General features: G+C 40.6%; 1 long non-coding RNA gene across 7 annotated transcripts in view; it reads right to left on the bottom strand.

The window, feature by feature from the left end:
* LOC105493990 (uncharacterized) overlaps nt 1-18,941 on the bottom strand; it is a 155,125-nt gene that overhangs the window by 118,911 nt on the left and 17,273 nt on the right. The window lies entirely within an intron of this gene.

Raw genomic sequence — 18,941 nt, 5'->3', positions numbered from 1 at the left:
TGATCTGGAGTTAGGAGTATTGTACCAGTGTTAATTTGTAGGTTCTGATCAATGTACCATGGTTAAGTAAGATATGAACATTAGTGGAAACTGGGGAAAGAGTATTGGAGAGATCTCTGTAGTATCTTTGCAACTCATCTGTAAATAGAAAACTCTTTGAAAAAAAAATTTTTTTTTGAGACGGAATCTTGCCCTGTCACTCAGACTGGAGTGCAATGGCTCAATCTCGGCTCACTGCAACCTCTGCCAACCAAGTTCAAGTGATTCTCCTGCCTCAGCCTCCAGTGTAGCTGGAATTACAGGCGTGTGCCACCCCATGCCCAGCTAATTTTTTGTTTCTTTACTAGAGATGGGGTTTCACCATGTTAGCCAGGCTGGTCTCAAACTCCTGACCTTGTGATCCGCCCACCAAAATTTTTAAAAATGTTTTTAGTCCTCTAATGCTCCAAAGATATACCTTTTTTTTTTAAAGGAATATCTTGGACTAGGACTGACTCCCTCCCACAGCCTACCTATCTATTAATATGAGTTCTTACTACCTTCTCCTTGCTCCCCAAACTCCATCCACTGTGGCTTCCTCTCAGTTCCTAGAAAACGCCAACCTTCAAAGTCCTTCCTCACCTCGAGGTTTATTCACATGCTATCTTTTTGTCTTGGTCACTTCTTTCTCTGTTTTTTGTGTTGCTTCTTTTTGGTTCTCAGGTCTCAGTTTAAAGAGCCCCTGCTCAGAGAGATCTCTCTGTCCCTCCCACCCCCATCTAAAGTGGTGGTTTCCTCTTGATCCCCGCAGCCACAGTGTGTAACTAGTTAGCGTGCTTTACCTCTTTCTTGTGTCTTGCACCTCACTGTGGGTTCCATGAAGGCAGAGACCTTACCTGCCTGTCTCATCACCCTCATATCCCTAATCTCTAGCACAATGTCCAGAACGTGGAACATGCCTGAAAAGATTCTCCTGTCTCCTCCCCCATTGACCTGCAATACAGTTTCTGGATGGGCATTTGGTGTCTTTAATATTCTCTATGTCTGACACTAGGATTTTCTTTATAGGAGCCCAGCACTTAGGGATCTGGAGAAACATGTCTTCATCAGGGTTATCATGGATATAGATACACTGTAGAATTTACCACCTATATTTTAGAAAATTGACCTCTTGAGCAAGGTTGATTTCTTTTAATGAGAAAAAAAAAACCCTTCCTGCACACTGTCTGCTTCTTGTCCTATTTTATGCCCTTCCCCAACACAGCCTGTTAAAAGGAGCTGGAAAACACAATATTAAGAGATGAAAGAAATCAGCCTGCCACTGAGACCTTTGTCCCTAATTTAGGAAGCCGTGTCTCAGGGGACAGCCTTCCATCATCCCCTGAAAGCTTTTGATATCTTGTGACCCTTGGCTCAGCATTTTGGTGCTTGGATTTCTTCCCTTCTCCCGCATTCTAGTTCTATGGATCAGGCAATTATTGAAATTACAAGGATCCTGCATATCATGCATGGGAAGAGGACAGCCTTCAAAACACATCGTGGTTCAGTTTAGTGAATAAGAAAATGTGATACAAATAGCTGCCATCTATTGCACACTTTATTGCACGCTGGCACTGAGCGAAGTGTTTGCCTTATATTAACTCATTTGATTCTTGACAATGATGTTATCCCAGCGTCTAGGACAGACACATCCTAGGTGCTTGATAAATATTTACCTAATAACAAATGAACAATCCTCCAACACAGATATTGTGAATATTCTCATTTTATAAATGAGGATCCTGAGCCTTAGAAGTACCAAGTAATTTGTGAAACATGACACAAGCAGAAAGTAGGAAATCCAGATTGAATCTATCTCGAGTCTTTCCGGTTTTAACAGCTCATCATCACAGCCCTGCAATTTCAATTCCAAAACTCACTTTGGATACAGGCTCATAATATTGCCTGCTCCTAAAGGACTTGATACTCCCTCAAATCTAAGGACTGTCATCCTCATACCCAGGACTTCTGTACTGATGTTCCAGGTGACTGCATCCACATTCTGTTGTAAATGAAAGAACAACCTCATCAAGAGACCTTTCTTCAAAGTAGCATTTGCCCTTTAAATTTGAAAGCCGTCTGACACTGTACTTCTTTCATTAGTTCAGGGTTGCTAGATTTCCAGTCACTTTTACAGCCAGTAGATGTACAGGGAATATTCAGAGGTTAGGAAGTCCAGATCAGTTTGGCTGAGTAACCCAATGGTAAAAACACTGGTTTGACTGGTGTTCTCACCAGGCTGCCGGTCTGAACCCAGGAGAGCAGAGTCAGCTAGCCCTCCTAGCTCCCAAGGCATCCAGCCTTCACATGGGGAACAAGAAGCCACAGTGGGGGAAAACCTAGGCAAGGAGGTACATAAGAGAAGCATCTCTTAGCAAATAAAAAACAATGATTGAAGTACTATTTATTGAACAGGACAAACATGTAGGAATCCAATGGGAATGGTGCCCCTGGAGTTGTACAATGCAGCAGACCACTGCGCTAAACACGTTATGCAGCTTCTCTCAATTAATTATCACAAAACACGTCTGTACAAACAATATCATTAGGTGCAATTTCAATGAGGAAAGTGAGGCTCACAGAGATCAAGCCTCTCGCCCAAGGTTACACAGCTACTCTATGAGAGAAGAACTTTACCAACTATTACAAAAACCAGCAAGAATATGGAAAAGGCCTGTGTAGTGGTGAAATGGACTGGTGATATGGTTTGGATCTGCGTCCCCATCCAATCTCATGGTGAATTGTAATCCCCAGTGGTAGAGGCGGGACCTGGTGGAGGTGACTGAATCATGGAGGTGGATTTCTCATGGATGGTTTAGGACCATCCTCATGGTACTGCCTTAAAATAATGAGTGAGTTCTTGCAAGATCTAATGATTTTAAAGTGTGTGGCACCTCCCACATCTCTCTCTCCCCCCTGCTCCTGCCATGTGAGATGTGTGCTCCCCCTTCACCTTCCATCATGACTAGAAGCTTCCTGAGGACTCCCCAGAAGGAGATGCCTGTGTTACGCTTCCTGTACAGCCGCAGAACCATGAGCCAATTAAACCTCTTTTCTTTTAAAATTATCTGGTCTCAGGTATTTCTTTATAGCAATGCAAGAATGGCCTAACACGACTGGGCTTTGGGAAACCTGGGTTTTAGTCCGAGTTTGCGTCTCACTTGGAATATGTTCATGGGCTGGTCTCTTCCCTGCTCTGAGCCTCAGTCTCCTCATCTGTAAAAGTAAGAAACTGAATCATACTGGGCAATTTTATGGGGGTTTACAACCCTAGTTGGTGTTTGGAAAACAGAAGAGGGGAACCTAGAACAAACAGAAAAAGAGGGAAGACATACAAGGATCACAGGAGGTAATATTTGACCTAGGGTTTAAAAGACAAGTAAAAAGCCAGGCACCAGTTGGGCACAGTGACTCATGCCTGTAATCCCAACACTTTAGGAGGCTGAGGTGGGCAGATCATGAGGTCAAGAGATGGAGACCATCCTGGCCAGCATGGTGAAACCCTGTCTCTATTAAAATTCAAAAATTAGCTGGGTGTGGTGGCGCATGCCTGTAGTCCCAGCTACTCGGGAGGCTGAAGCAGGAGAATCGCTTGAACCCAAGAGGTGGAGGTTGCAGTGAGCCAAGATCACACCACTGCACCCCAGCCTGTTGACAGAGTGAGACTCTATCTTTAAAAAAAAAAAAAAAAAAAGGCCGGGCGCGGTGGCTCAAGCCTGTAATCCCAGCACTTTGGGAGGCCGAGACGGGCGGATCACGAGGTCAGGAGATCGAGACCATCTCCTGTGAAACCCCGTCTCTACTAAAAAACACAAAAAACTAGCCGGGCGTAGTGGCGGGCGTCTGTAGTCCCAGCTACTCGGGAGGCTGAGGCAGGAGAATGGCGTGAACCCAGGGAGGCGGAGCTTGCAGTGAGCTGAGATCCGGCCACTGCACCCTAGCCTGGGCAATAGAGCGAGACTCCCTCTCAAAACAAACAAACAAACAAACAAAAATCTGGGCACCATGGCTCATGCCTATAATCCCAACACATTGGGAAGCTAAGGCAGGAAAATCTCTTGAGCCCAGGCGTTCAAGATCAGTCTGGGTAACATTGGGTGACCCTGTCTCTACAAAAAATTTAAAAATAACATAAAATAATAAAAGACAAAATAAGAGTTTATTGAACTGGATAAAAAGGGGGATTGGGATTTCAAGCACTGGGGAAGGAATATTCTAAGGGATAGAAGTAGTAAAGTGGTAAGCATAATGATGATGAATACTGGTGGCTCTAAGGTCAGAAAGGCTGAGACACAAATCCAGCTTCACACTTCCCAACTGGAGTGTTATCTAGTTACCTAGTTATCTCAGTTCTGTAAAAACAGGGAAACAGTAGAACCAACTTTATGGGTATTGAGAAGATCAAATGAGATTATCTACATAGTTCCTGGTCTAACATAAGCACCCAATATTAGTAGCTGCCTTTACTATTACTTCCATTATTGTCTTTAAAGCCTTGAGCAAATGGCACATTCAGGGAAGGGCAAGTGGGTTGTTGTAGCTGTCCATTCACCAGTTCAGCAAACATTTATTGATAGCACATGTGTATCAGATATGTTCTGAGTTAACAGGTGGTGGTAGGGATGGGAGGTAGGGACAGTGAGAGGAAATAAAGTTGGTGGAAGAGGTCATAGAGAGCCTACTATGCTAAAAAGATGAAATTACCATTATCTTGCAACTATGGTGAAGCCTAGAAGGATTTTAATCTAGGAAATGACATTGCAGAAGAGCAGGTTGACTCTTCTTCTTGCAGTGTATGGCCAGGGGAACTGAGATGCTGCCCTGACTTGGGGTAAATTTGGGGACTGTAGGTGGGGGCAGTGGTGATGGAGATGAAATGGTAGATGCAAAATATATTAAAGAGGTAGGAACTACAATGTTGAACATGGTAATTGACTGGATGTTGGACAGGGAAAGAAAAGAATTTAGGATGTGAATGTACAGATGAATGAATGGATGGATGAATGAATGGATGGATGAATGAATGTATAGATGAATGAATGGATGGATGAATGATAGGTTTGGATGTGAAGCAGCTCAGTTGCTTCAGACAAAGTATTTTTCATATCCCATGAAGAGGCATTTTTCAACTCCTCAATATTCTCCCAAGTAAGTGACCCCAATTTTACAACCAAGGATATTTGTAGTATACATAACCTAAAATACTTTGAGCTTCAGAATTATGCTTCCATTATTTCATATGTTAGCCTCTGAAAAACCCTGTGGGTTGCATTTTGAGAAAAGTATGGTCCACTGCATTGGAAGATGAAAAACTCCACCTCTGCAGCTTATTTAACTGGGAGGGCCTTGGGTGGATCGCTTCTCTTCTCTCCCTCTCTGATGGTTTTTGTTTGTTTTGTTTGTTTATTTGTTTTTAATCTATGAAATGAAGTAATTGAGTTAGATGTTCTGAGAATTTCTACCCAGCCCTAACATTTCCTATGTAGAATTAGATGTCTTTATCCTATCTGGAACACCATAAAGTGTGTTTTATTAAATTTATTTACATTAATAAATATGTCAAACATTTACCTAGGTGTGTATTCTAATTAGGATAACTTTCCCTTTAAATGCAATACCTTATTTCAGTTACTAGATTGCCCAGATTTGAACTTGCCCTGGAAATCACTAGCTGTGGAACCTTAAGCCAGTAACGTAGCCTTACTCCATGAATCTATTATTTTTCAGAAGATATTTGCAAGAATAAACAAATGTGTCTCTATTAAAGGTTATAAAACAGGAAAGCTACTGGATTAGGCTTCAGTTTAATTCTCTCTCTTCAACCTGTTCTTCTGCTCCTATAGCTAGAAAGACTTTGTCTTCAGTTGTATTACTAAAATGAGATAGAAAGAATGCCTACATTTTCCCAGCATTACATTCCACCTGGAAACCTGAGGTTGGTTTGGTAGGTACTCCAGACCTAGCAGGCACTATCCCTCAGTATTTCACTCTACCCACAGCTGGACTCCAGAAACCTTGCGACTTTAGCCTACCGTAACCTGAAATACTGATCACTGCATACTTTACGAACATATTTGCAAGGCAAATTTGATTCATTAGAAAATCTTTCAATCACCATAGATGGCAAATTTGATTCATTAGAAAATCTTTCAATCACCATAGATGGCAGAGTGGCAGAGCCCAATCTTCAACCTATTTTGTTTTTTACAAATCATTCTTCCTACCTGTCATACCACCTGAAAGTCCACCATAAACATGTTTTAAACAAGTCCTACAACAAAGCTAAACCTTAAGTTTTTACCAGCTAATGCCCGATTACTTTCCAAATCCACAAGAATGATAAACAAACACAAAACTGAATCTTGCTGTGAATTGATCAATTACAGGGAAAGGAACCAATCAAAGGTTAATTCCTATTATGGCACAATTTTCCCAGGGGTTCAGACCAGGCTGAGGAGTGCAGAGAATTGTGTGCACAAACTTCAACTTCACTCTAGGGGTTTTGCTCATCAGAACTTAAATGACTGCAGAAACACAATGCCAAATGAACTCAATAATTAAAGTACAAAAATGTCCAAAGACTAAGAATCTGGAATCAGCCATGTGAATCAAAGTCTTTTTTTGTTTCCTTCCAGTTGCCAAACAATTTCCATGATAATAATGGCAGCCAAAATATAGCACCAACATGGTGTCAGGTATTGAATGTCTCTTCAGGCACTGAACATTTGCATTGAATGCACTGAGATAAAGCAGCAAATCTTCCTCATCACCTTCTCCAAACTTTAACAGACTGAAAAGAAAGAAGTTTTCTATAAAAACTCACTCAGGCTATGGCTTATTAGCCCTTTGTGTCCTGGAAGCCAGAGAAGCACACAACAGTCTTTCAAAGCACAGGGAGGATGGGTTGGCTGGAAACACTACCTTGATTGGGGTTCATCTTCAACATAAGAAATAATATTTATCTCCAAGTATGGGGCAAAATACATTTAAGATGGATTTGGGAGGCCGCCTTTCTTCAAAAATCCCCAGTACATACTTCCTACAAAAAGGAATTCTCTGCCTCGTATCTTGAGGAGTTTCATCTGAATGTTCATCACTTTGGAATTTGGGAAGGTGAGAAAGGTTTGAAAGACACAGGATCTAATTCTACTGGCGAGGAATTTTGACTACATTTCTGTGACTGCAACCTATGAGTCATTTGAATGAATGCTTTCTTCTGACTCGGATATCTCCTCAACCTTCACACCTTCTTCACAAACCTGGTTCCATGTGATGTGAAACCCAATAGCAAATCTACTAGGACCTACTGCTGAAGAGGTTAATGAAAATGCCTATTCCAACAGGCATGAACTGAAACTTCAGAGAGAAAATCATGTCTCCATTAATAGTTTCTGCTTTGGGTTCGCAGTTAGTAGTTCTATGAATTTGGGCAAATTACTTGGCCTTGCAGAGGCTTATTTTTCTCATCTGAAGAATGGAAATCAGAATATTCTCCCTGAAGGGGAAACATAAGTCTCAAATGCCCTGATGTCTAGAAAGCACTCAGCATGCTGCCTTGCATCTTATTAACTGCACAATGTGCGTAAGGTACTATTGTGAGTGAACAGTGAAGAACAGAAACAGAATAAAGTAGAATTCAGAAAATGGGCATGGCACCAGCTCTGCAGTCCTCTAGACTAGATACAGCCTGAGGCTGTGAACACCCCACCCAAAGTGAAAGGGAGAAAAGGAGAGTGGCTTTCTTTCTTGCTTTCTCTCTCTCTCTTTTTTTTTTTTTTTTTTTTTTTTTGAGACGGAGTCTCGCTCTGTCACCCCAGACTGGAGTGCAGTGGTGCAATCTCTGCTCACTACAACCTCTGCCTCCCGGGATTCAAGCGATTCTCCTGCCTCAGTCTCCTGAGTAGCTGGGACTACAGGTGCGGGCCACCACATCCAGCTAATTTTTATATTTTCAGTAGAGACGGGGTTTCATCATGTTGGCCAGGATGGTCTCGATCTCTTGACACTCATGATCCATCACCTCAGCCTCCCAAAGTGCTGGGATTACAGGCGTGAACCACCGCGCCTGGCCAGGAGAGTGGTTTTCTATTGGAACTTCATGAGCTTGAGAACGAGACCCCCACCTTTCTATCTCTGTATCGTCAATACCTCATGCAGGGCTTAGCACATGGCAAATGCTGAATGAATGAATGAATGAATGAATGAATGAGCCAGTCAAAAAATCAATGGCATTAAAATCGTGGTGATGTTGATATTATTTAGTAAACACTATACATTTATTTAGTAAACACATATATAGTGTTGACTATATATGTGTCTAAAACATATATAGTCTTTACTAAATGCCAGGTACCCATAGCAAGCACTTTAAATAGATCAGCTCATTTAATCATCACATCAGCTCTGTGAAGAATATCTTACTATTGTTCTTATCTTAGAGAAGATGAAACTGAGACAGAGGTGGATATTAATCTTTCCAAGATCACGCAGCTAATAAGTAGCAGAGCTAGGATTTAAATCCAGGCAGCCTGGCTCTTGATTCCATGCACTTAAATCTAAATGTTACCTACCTCGAAAAGGAAATGTACTAATTTTTTAAAAAATCACTTAATTCTAATTTTGGAAAAATGGTAATGTTCAGAATGTTAATCTTTTGGTTTACTTCCTTCTAGGCTTTTTTCTGTCCTAATTTAAGCAGGCGCGATGATGGCTTACAAATTCATATCCTGCTTTTAAATGGATTGGTTACATAACTAACTCTTGTAAATCTCTTTGTAAAGAATTCTTACAGAGTAAAGTTGAAAAGTACATTTATTACTGCCAGCAGTAGTGCTCAGCCCCAAAGTTGGAGATCTTCTCAGACCTTTTGTCATAGGGTCCGTGATGGCACTTTTCTCTCAGAATTTGAATCTGGACTATGGAAGCTGATGATGTTTACCTACACCCTGATTTTATATGCTCAAGACCATTCCTCTGCTCCCATCTCTGCATGACCGTCCTCCACAATCTGCTCAGTGCCTCCTTCTCCCACTCCCCTCCCCATCTCCCAGGCAGGGGTTTATTTGGACAACCGCTACTGAGCATAGCAGGGGATAGTAAATATCTTTGTTTTTTTTCTTTGAGTTCTTGTTAGTTTATTCCCCTGGAGCCTGTGAGTTACAATTTACAGAAAGTGAGTCTGTACTTCTCAATAGCTGTTCATAAAGTATTACAGCTGAACCCGTGCATCCTTTACTCATTGCTTCTATCCAAACGCAACATTTATTAAACCTACAAAACATAGTGAAAATAATATACCAAGGTACAGGAGTTGGAAGCTTTTATTTTCTTCCTGATATTGACCTGCAATACACAAGAAAGTCCCCTCATTCTCAACATTACTTCCCCTAGGAATATACGGGCCAAGACAGTGATTCCAAACTTAGCTGACTGGTAGTGTCACCTTGGTACTTTAATTGAAACACAAACTCCTGAACTTTCCCCTTCCCTACTGGATTATTGAATTGGACTTTCCAAAGGTGGGGCCCAAGATGTTATGTTTTGTTTTTGGTTTTGGTTTGAGAAAGTCTCACTCCATCACACAGCCTGGAATGCAGTGGTGCAATCTTGGCTCACTGCAACCTCTGCCTGCTAGGTTCAAGCGATCCTCGTACCTCAGCTGAGTAGCTGGAATTACAGGTATGTGCCACCACATATGGCTAACGTTTGTATTTTCAGTAGAGACGGGGTATCACCATGTTGGCCAGGCTGGTCTCGAACTCCTGATCTCAAGTGATCCACCTGCCTCGACGACCCAAAGTGCTGGGATTACAGGCATGAGCCACTGCACCCAGCCCAAATGTCATGTTTTCAAAAAGGTTTTATATCTGATGGTCAGTCATGATGGGAACCACTGACCTAAAGCAATGTTTAGTAAAAAATATTGGGGAACTGAATTTCAACTGAAATGTTAGCGTTAGACACAGCAACTAGCAATCAAGACATAATTCAACAATAAAAAGAGAAATAGCCCAATTAAAAATGGGCAAAGGACCTGAATAGACATGTCTCCAAAGAAAATATACAAATGGTGACAATAAACCCATGAAAAGATCTCAACATCATTAGCAACCAAGGAATTGCAAATTAAAACATAACAAGATACCCATTAGGATGGCTATAATCAAGAATACAAATAATAACAAGTATTGGTGAGGATGTGAAAAAATTAGAACCTTCATATACTGCTGGTTGGAATGAACTATGGTGCAGCCACTCTGGAATATAATCTGATATGATCTGATATAATAAATCTTCAAAAGATTAAACATAGAGTTACAATATGACTAAACAATTCCACTCCTAGGTACATATACAAGAGAAATGAAAATGTATGTTCACTCAAAAACTTGTACACAAATGATCACAGCAGCATTAATCATAATAGCCAAAAAAGTGAAAGCAACACAAATGTTAATCAAGTGAATAATGAAAAAATAAAACATGCTATATCCCAATTATGAAATAGTATTCAGTACTAAAAATAAGTGAAGTACTGATAGATGCCACAACATGGATGAACATAGCTAAGTATAAGAAGCCAATCACAAAAGGTGATATATTGCATGATTCCACATATATGCTATTTCCATGTAGGCAAATCTATAGAGACAGAAAGTAGATTAGTGTTTGCCTAGGGCTGGGGGAGAAGGTTATGAGAAGTGGGGAGTGATTGCTAATGGGTATGGGGTTTTGCGGAAGAGGGCTATAAAATGTCCTAAAATTAATCGTGGTGATGGTTGCACAACTGTGAATATGCTAGAAACTATTGAATCATACACTTAAAATAGATGAATTGTATGGCATGTGAATTATATTTCAATAAAGCTGTTATAAAAAACAGTCAAGACAACAGCTGGCTCAATCAGACAGTTGTTATGATTTCATCATTAAGATGGTCAGACACACCAATCAGACAATTTTGATTCAGCCTTTTCTATTGTCTAGATATGCAAATCATCCTAAAATATAATGTCCTGAAATGCCCAGCATTTATTTAGCTCATAAATTTGTAGGTTTACAGAGTGATGTTCCTGGGCTGGGCTGGGCTGGACTGAACTGGGCTGATCTTGGCTGGGCTGGCTCATGTATCAGCAGTCAGCAGGCCAGTGGCTGAGAGTCGGCTGGTCTAGGATGGTATGATTTGAAGTGATTCACCTCCACCTCACATGATTTTTCCTTTAATGCATTACTCTGATTTTGCTCACATGGAGATGATGGGGTTCTAAGACAACAAATGGAAGCCTGCCAGACACTGCTTCAGCCCTAAGCTGAAACTGGAAATTGGCACACAATCACTTCCACCCATTCCACAGGCCAAAGCAGGTCATAAAACCAGCCAAGGTGCAAGGGCAGGGGTGAGAACGCTGCTGAATAAAATCACATTGCAAAGGGCAAGGATACAGGAAGGTATGAAGAATTAAGGTGGTTTTTATAATCAGCCTATCACATAGTCTTGAGGGCAGTAAGTCTAGCTTTTAATTTCACATTAACCACTCATCTTGCAGGTAGCTTTGGGCACATTTATTGCTTCTTCTTGCAAAAGAGATAAGGCACACTTGACCTTCAATCAGATATCTTAGTTGAAATTCGATTTAAAACTTCTTTAGGCTACTTATTTCAAAAAAATGTGAGGTTAAATACAAAGAGAGCATTCCATACTTATTAGCAGCAAGTGTTTTACGATCCATGGGTATAAATAAGCTGGAGTTCAAACTATCACACATGAAAGAGACCAGACATTTCTCAGAATTAAAAACCTATTTAGGTAATACCTGACTTGGAATGAAAGCAGAATACAGGAATTTTTTACATATCCAGTGTGATTCACCCATTCAATTCATTACAATCCTGTGTAAGACACTAGGGGTACAGGATAAATGAGACCCTATTTATTACTTCTAGGAGCAAATTGAGATAAGAATAGAGAAAAAGAGCTATAGCCTAGAATCCAGAATATGAGAATTGCAAGAAGGATGGAGAGTCAGCAGCAGCAAACGCATCTCAGAAGACTGTCAAAGTGACAATGCAAAGGATGCATTGAATTTTGCAGAGCTCCTTCATTCTATGAATGTTAGCTAAGTTACGGACATGGTTTGGCTTTGTGTCCCCACCCAAATCTCATCTTGAATTGTAATTCCCATAAGCCCCATGTGTTATGGGAGGGACCCAGTGGGAGATAATTAATCATGGGGGCAGTTACCCTCATGCTGTTGTTGTGATAGTGAGTTCTCATGAGATCTGATGGTTTTATAAGGGGCTTTTCCCTCTTCTGCTTGGCACTTCTTGCTGCTGCCATGTGAAGAAGGACGTGTTTGCTTCCCCTTCCGCCATGATTGTAAGTTTCCTGAGGCTTCTGCAGCCATGCTAAACTGTGAGTCAGCTAAATTATAAATTTCCTTTATAAATTATAAATTATCTGGTCTTGGGTATGTCTTTATTAGCAGCATGAGAACAGATTCATATGGTTACAATATGCTACAACCTGTGTGGAATTCTGATACACAGAATTAATAAGGCTCCCTGGCCTCACAGAGCAGAAAGTCTAGTGGGAGAGAACAGACATCAAAAACAATACCATGTGAAAAATGTTTACATGGACATGATTGGTCTCCCTACAAAGTACACGTTCAGTGAAAAGGTAAAACAAAAGCAAGACCATTGCAGGTTGGGTAATGAGTGAGATAAAGACAAATCACAGCAATCAAAGAGAAGAAAAAAATTACCTTCCTCAAGGAGAAGCTTGAGGAAACTGCTGAGTTCCAGAAAAGTTTTTGCTTTCTTTCTTGTTGCCTTTGTAAGGAGTTTTTGCTTTCTTTTTATTTTTGTAAGGAGACCACCAAAGTATTTTTGGAGGCCAATGAAAGACGCCAGTAGAAATGAAGAGCTCGAAAATAGAAGAAAACAAGAAATATCATTGTCTCCTGAAAGGAAATCAGAACCAGGACACAGAGGATGGTTTATTTTGGAAAGGAGTGGGGACCACCTCTTCCTCTGAAGTGGTAAGGAAAGCAGTAGACTTGGGCAAGTGCCTGTATTTTTCCACTGAATATCTGAACACAAAGCAGTTTGTGTCATTTGGGGTCCAAGACAGGCAATCTAGGAACATTTGCATTCAGTTCAAAAATATTAGCATTTCCAAGGATTTCTAAGGTTTACTGGGAAAATAGGAAAGAATAATTAAAAATGAGTTTCCAGGAAAGCTATGACACATGCTTACTTAGAAATCTTCTTTGGAGATGGATGTGAGAGAAATTGAACAAAATTATGCTGGCAGGTCTTCATTTTCTTGGTGGGGTTGGAGTGAGGTCATCTACTGAGAGTGAGCAGGGTGGGCTGAAGCACAGGACATTATGGAGAGAGGCAATACGTCTGAGCAATTGACACAAAGATGGAAAAGGGCACTAACCAGGAGTCAGCTCCCAAATTACTGGAAGCTACTGCCAAGGGATTTATGTATTTTGGGAGAGATGCTGAAGAGGTCATGCTGGTTTATGGGAAACCTAATTAGGAAAGTTAATCAAATGCAAAATTATCCCAATGAATTCTATGCATTGCAAAGCCAAAGAGTGGTGATTCGAGGGTTGCCTGCTGTTTTAGATTTGTATGCTGCCAACCCTCCTCTGTTACCGCAGATAATTGTGCTGGCTCCATAGAGTGTCTTTCTATAAACATGTGCAGGGCGTGTCACACGTTTTGTGGGTGCCGCTTTTCTCTAGGCAAGCTCACTGCTTTTAAAACAGTAGTAGTATTTGTGGTGGTGCTTGGAAAAAGGACAGAACAGCCAGACACGAAGCCATCACAGCCTTCATAACGGTGCGTGAGTGATAAAGGGTGATGTCCTAATTCCTGAAAGTATGTACCATCCATCCCCCAAATATCAGCTTTGATGCCTCTTATTAAAATTTGCCTTCTTGTTTGCTAGAAGCACAAATGGGTGAGGGAGAGAGCTGACACTTTCATATTTTTCTTTCATACCAGTGCAATTGAAAATAACTGTGCTGAGAAAGAATTACAACTACATTTAGTCATAATCTTGATGTAGTGAAAAAATCATTCCAGCACAGGTTTTGGAGTCAGACAGCTCTGGACTACAAAACCAGCTCAGTTATCTGGGGTCTGTTGAGTTCTGTAAGCTTCAGTTTTGTTCTCTGTATTATTGGGCTAACTATATGTACATAAATATGTGTAAATAGAAAATAGAAAGATAGGTTGATAGAGATAGGTAGACAGACAGGTAAATAACAGAGACTAATGATAATGATTGTGACGATGATGATGGTGAAGATGAATGGATGCAGAGAGGGAGAGGCAGTGAGAAGGAGGCAGGAGGAAAAAAGGGAGGGAGGAAGGTAAGAAGGAAAATGCACATGTTATTCATGACATGCGGGTTAAGAGCACAGGTTCTGGAGTTTGACTGCCTAAATTAAATTCAGGCAAGACGTTTCAGTTACTAGCTGTAGGACCTTGGGCAAGGTATTCCTTATAGGATTGATTGTGGGGATTACATTTAATAATCCTATAAAATATCTGGCACATAACCATATTAATAACCAATGGCTATTACACAACTACTCTATGTCGGTTACCCAACTAAGCAATCTATGTGCATTAACCTATCTAACTCTCCCATCGTTGCCATGAGGAAGATGTCATCCCTATTTTCAGATGAGATGATGAGGCTTCCAGCAGCCGTATACAGCCAGGAGATTCATGCATTGTACAAATCCAAGACTGCCATTCACAAGGACTATATAGGGCTGGGACTTTATGGAAATTAAATAACTTGCCCAAGGTTACATGGAAATCAAAAAGTAGATCAATTACTTAAATTTAGGTGATGTGTATATATGACGCCTAAATACGGGCTTTTAACCTCAGATACATTCTACCATAAGTATTTACTATGTTACCCAAATTGGCTGGTTGAAAAATCAATTAAGTGTTCAGATAGTTAGAGAAGAAAAAGAAAAACTCTTGAAAAGATTAACTTGACATGTCTCCATTTCTTCTCTGTCCCCTCAGTCTCAGGCACTGCACAAATTCCATTAGCAAGCCTATGAAGCCAGCTTACATGGGATTTCAAATTCTTTTGCACAGACACTCTGGTTATTCCCTAATCTCGATTAACTGGGTGTGACATGTTCTTTCCTAATCCATCTGCAAATGCCCCTTGTTTTCCAACCAGTGTGCTATCAGCCACTCTTGATTCTTTGTCCATTAGTGTTTGCACAGGAAACAAAAGCCAATTTAAATCCTAACGCTAGGAAATCTTAATTAGGAAGTCAATATGCTGTGCTCTTCCTCCCTGCTCTGACAAATTTCATTGCCGAAGGCCTGGCCTCAGCACAAAGTCAAGAGAATGAAGACACCCATCAACATTTAGATAAACAGGCCTGGAATTGACGGCACCACGTGCAGGTTCTGCCTCACCAGGAGTTATCAGCATCCCACCTTTGCCTGCTCTTCTTTCATGATTTTAGCCCACCGTTCTCCCCATCTCCAGACTGGGCTCAAACCCAGCAAGTAAGAACACCACGAGCAAAACAGTTGAGGAACCCCTCTGTCCATGGTTCTGAAAAATTAATGCCTTGGAAGTGTCTTCCTTCCTTTCTTTTAATGCAGTGACTTTTGTCCAGTCACTGGGAGGAATGAAGAACCAAGTGAGAGAAGAAGTGAATAGAGGGTGAGGGCACGAGAGACAGAGACAGACAGAGAGATAGAGACAGAGACAGAAGCTGCTAGGTAGTAGGGAGGAAGCAGGCTATAACCAGTAAAGAACACAAATTGTCAGGGAGAAAAACCGACTTCTTACGTCATTTAAAAATAGGAAATATTCTTTATTCTCAGAAGTTAGGGGACAATATAGAGCATATAATTTATAATCAAATACACACACAAATATATGAACCACCCTTCTCACTACTCTGAGTGAGGCCATAAATCCTTCGAGGGTACCTAGTATCAGCATATACCCTCCTGATACCTACAGCTGAAATCTCAAAGCATCTTCACAAGGTCCAAAGCACCAAGGTTAGATCTATTCATTTACTTGCAGAGCTTCTCTGTTTACTAAGCCTCTTTTAATACAGTGACTCCTGTCCAGTTGCTGGGAGGAATGCAGAACAGAATGAGAGAAGAAGTGAATAGATGAGGGGGGTATTCAAGAGACATAAGCCTCTTGAAGTGAGTGCTCTCTTTGTCTTTCTTCTCTCAAGACTTAACAGATTACCAATTACATATTAGAAATTCAATAATGTGTGTCAAATGAATGAATGCAAATTAGATCAAGCAAATAAGCAACTACAAAACAAAAAGACAACTGTCTTAATTGTGTATATAGGACAGAGTATAGTGAGAACATAAGAGAAAGATCCTGCCTGGGACAGCAGGGTAAGCATCATCAATTAGGTAATGGTTAGGCTGGTACTTGAGGGATGAGGTGGACAGGCTGACTCACGTGTGTGGCTGTTCTAGGAAAGCATGTGCAAAAAGACAGTGATGCAGGAAAGCATGATTCCCTAAGGAAACTATAAGTGGTTGGATATTGGTGGAGGATTATACATGACGGAAGGAGAGGAGGGTGATACTGGTCAGAACGGCAGTGGCGTGTGGAGTCACAGAGTGGAAAGTCATCTTAAATTTGGCTACATGGATCCAGAGCTCAGAAGAGAGGTCTGGTCTGAAGATACAGACTTGAGATTGATCAGCAAATATAGGGTATGGATGAGTTTATCAAAGGAAATTATGTACCGAGAAGAGATGTCTACCATGGACAGAGCCTGTGAAGCATGCCAGCTTTTAGGAACAAGGCATATGACCAGAATGCCAGAATGAGGATGAAAGACATAGCCAGAGATGGGAAGAATCCCAGGAGAGAGCACTTTCAGGTAAATATGTGGCCTTCAAAGGTGGGTGCACATGCCCCTGGGGATGAAGTCTTTTCAAGAAACGTTTGGACAGGCATAGTTTTCAAGAAATCAATGTCCTGATAGTCAGCTTCCAAATGTATTCTTTCCTAAAACTGATACGCCTGAACAGGCTCCTGCAGAGGCTCTCTGCTTCCATGTTCTCTTTCAATCATCTTCTTTCACTTTAAAAGAAAGACATGCCCTTTATTCATCTTGAATTTTACCATGGTGTCTTGCCTAGAGATATGAAAACTTACCAGGCACTAATGGGTCTGGTTGAAATACTGGAGTGCGGGAAGCCACACTAAATCATGGGGCTCCACAGGACTGCCTTGATTTGCCTGTCCTGTAAACATTTCTGATAAGGGCAAAGCTTAGTGTTAGAAATCAATACTTTGACCCATGCCTAACGATATTCACCTAAGAATGCAAAATATCCTGTTATCCAAAAATAAATTACTCTTGTATATTTTTACTATATGATGGTAAGTTTCTAATTGCTTATGGATACATTTAAGCACAATGCGACAGTTTTATTTTAAAACGTTACTATTTATAATTCACTGAAAATTACTTCCTTGGTAACTATTTAAACTTAAGATACAAATTGTAGGTGTCAATTCAAAACCTTTTGAGGGGACATATTATTGTCCACAATTATTTTTAGATTTAATAAGCAAAAATATTCAGAGACTACTACTAAGCCAAAAAAAAAAAAAAAAAAACAGATATAATAAAGGAAAAACCTAAGGTGCAAAACTTCAGTTTTTTTTCAGGTCTGACTTAGTTTTAAGTACTTGCCCCTCTCCAGCTATGACAGCAAGCTTATTCCTGGTCTGGCGATAAGCCACAGGAAAGCAGCCGAGGTAGACAATGCTATATAGAAGCCCACCATGGAGGATAGGCACAAAGCATAGAATCCTCCATGTGGAAGTAACTTCTTAAAGCACAGAATTTACACTCTTCACCTTCACCTCCTCCCTCTGGCTCTCTTCCAGGTTCTAGGCTGTTGGATGCTGCTCTATGAGGCAGGAACATTTCAAGAAGGAGGGGGTCATTAAAAGAGTTTCCTTCACTTACACACTAGCTAACACGTAATTAGCAAAAGCCTCTACCCCAGGCATGTTTTGAGTGGGAAGGAAGGCTTCTGTGTAAAAGATCAATTTGAACTGAGATCTAAATGAAACCAAGGAACTAGTGATCAGAAGATCCAGGAAAGACCATTTCAGACAGGGTAGACAGCAGGGACAACGGTCCCAAAGGTTGAATTAATTTTAACATCTTTGATGAAGAGAAAGAGGACCAGCATGACCAAAATACAGTGAGTATTAAATAAGGTATGAAAATAAGTTAGAAAAGTAGAAAGGCACCAGAACATGCAGTGTCATGACAAGGAATGTGCATTAATTCTAAGTGTTAAAAGAAGCCAGTTGAGATTTTCATCTAGGGGACGTAATCTTTTGGGTCACATTTTTAAAAGATCATTCTGATGCCAATGTGAAGATTATAAAAACTGGGTAATCACAATGGGTTACACCCATGAACAGAAAGACAGAGATGCACACACACACAATTATTTTCTCTCCCTTGTGTAACTCTATTAAAATATAATTAACATATTTCCTGATTTTTAATGATCTCCATTCTAACTGGTATGAGATGGTATCTCATTGTGGTTTTGATTTGCATTTCTCTAACGTCCAGCGATGATGAGTTTTTTTCATGTTTGTTGGCCGCACAAATGTCTTCTTTTGAGAAATGTCTGTTCATATCCTTTGCCCACTTTTTGATGGGGTGGTTCGTTTTTTTCTTGTAAGTCAGTTTAAGCTCTTTGTAGACTCTGGATATTAGCCCTTTGTCGATTCTGGATATTAGCCCTTTGTCAGATGGATAGATTGAAAAAATGTTTTCCCATTCTGTAGGTTGCCTGTTCACTCTGATGATAGTTTCTTTTGCTGTGCAGAAGTTCTTTAA

The sequence above is a fragment of the Macaca nemestrina genome, chromosome 15, assembly GCF_043159975.1.
Source record: "Macaca nemestrina isolate mMacNem1 chromosome 15, mMacNem.hap1, whole genome shotgun sequence".
NCBI classification, from domain to species: Eukaryota; Metazoa; Chordata; class Mammalia; order Primates; family Cercopithecidae; genus Macaca; species Macaca nemestrina.
This window is presented reverse-complemented; position numbering and strand designations above follow the sequence as displayed.